Source organism: Zonotrichia leucophrys, chromosome 8 (genome assembly GCF_028769735.1).
Source record: "Zonotrichia leucophrys gambelii isolate GWCS_2022_RI chromosome 8, RI_Zleu_2.0, whole genome shotgun sequence".
NCBI classification, from domain to species: Eukaryota; Metazoa; Chordata; class Aves; order Passeriformes; family Passerellidae; genus Zonotrichia; species Zonotrichia leucophrys.
In genome coordinates this window covers 26,624,316-26,626,220 of record NC_088178.1, presented here as the reverse complement: position 1 = coordinate 26,626,220, position 1,905 = coordinate 26,624,316, and positions in this window count along the sequence as shown.

Sequence of the window (1,905 nt, the reverse complement as noted above, 5' to 3'; positions counted from 1 at the left end):
AAAAGACGTTTCCTTCTTTTTTTTATTCTTTTTTTTTTCCTGCCATTTTGAGCATGACTTCACCGATTACTAGTTGTTTTCAGTATTTCTCACTTTTTGGAGTACCTTGTTGGTCAGCTCTGAAATAGCCAATTTATTTCTGCATTTAAAAAAAAAGTATAGTGCAGTTTTTAGTGGCTCAATCTCATTTCTGTCAGAACTGCAAGTTTCCCCAAAAGATTTGCTCTTTTAAAAGCAAACCATATAAATTTGAACTGGTTTTGGTTTTAAAAGTATTGAGAGCAGTAGTATGTATCACCAATCTTGCTGCGTTAAATATATAAAGTAGTGGAAAAGTTGACTCATTTCTTTGCAAAAATAATATGAAAAAAGAGTAAATAAAGCATTCAGTCAAAAATGACTTTATTTTTTTAAGCTAACTTGGGCATCCCAGATATGTAAAAGCTGACTCCTGGCTCCCAGGGAATTACCCAACAGTTGCCCCTGTGTTCAGGCTGCTCTCTCTCCACTGTGGGCCTGGAGGATGATTACTTATTTTCAGAAAAATGCTCCTAAATGTAGGAAGAGAAATATAAATTGCTAATGGCTTCTCCTCCATATATTCAGTAGATACCTTTTCAAAAGCGAAAAAAAATGTGGATAAAGTTTTTACATGGCTTTGAAAGAAAATAAACCCTTAAATCTGACTGTAGTATACAGCTTTTACCCTTTCCTGGCGCATTTTAGGAGCCCATATCAGTTTGCTCATAAATATCCTAAAAATGTAAGATGTTTTAATTAGAAATTATTAAATGTTCCAGGCTTAAGAAAAATAAAAGCCCTGTTTGCCACAGGGCCATTTCAAAGCTGGCATAGAAGACATCAGTAAAAAAACAGAGCAAATATTTAACATTTACTTTTAAGTCTATACAGGCATTCTTATTTATTTTACCATGTGGTTACTATTAAGTGCATTGGCCTGCATCCATCCTTGCAGCAAAAAAAAATAAATAAAGCACTGCCCTGTAAGCATGCGCAGCTTTGCAGCCCTGCCAGCCCAAATATTTGGATTTTTCTGGTGGAGAGGGAGAGTTTAGGGAGCTGGAGTGCGTGTTTGGCTTTGGCACAGGCTGGGACGTGCTCTGTGCCCTTCACCTCCATCCCTTTTCAGGGAATTGGCCCCTGGGAAGTGATGGAGACAGTTTCTCCTCAGGTTTGGATTTTTTTATCCCCATGGTGATTTTAGGATTAAAACCTTGAAAAAAACACTCCCTTCCTCCACTCCTTCCTCATCCTCTGCTCATTCACAACTCATGAAGTCCATTCATCACCCCCTCTGTAAGCACTAGGGGCAAATCCTATATTAGCCACATGTGCAATCTCTTTTTTGCCTCCCAAGGAAGTTATTTAACGAGTTTTTCTTATTTTAAATGAAGGGTTTTTTAGGAATCTCCCCCTGTATCCTGTGACAGACGTGATGCAGCCCCAGTCCCAGTGGTTGTGGGGTTGTGCCCAAATCCCAGTGAAACAAAAATTTCTTCACTGCCAGAAGCAGCTGATTTAATGCAAGGATGCCTTGCAATACCCTTAGAAATGCTTTTTGTTCCTCATGGACACATTCCAGTGCATGCAAAGAAGAAAAGAGCTTGCTATGGGCTGACCCCAGACAATACAAAAAATGTTTTAGATACAGCAACTTGGATTTCCTCAATTAAACCACAGGTTGGCTATATTTAGGTCAAGAGATTGGTCAGGAAATTAAACTCATCCTTTTTTTTTTTCTCTTTTATAGTCTTATTGGTACATCCTAACCACATCAAAACTTACAATAATTCTCATGTGAGTGCTGAGCCCTGTTCCTCCACGTTTCTCCTCAAAGGGGAAATAATCATGATAACAGCTGTGAGTTGATGAGCCTGAGGGAGA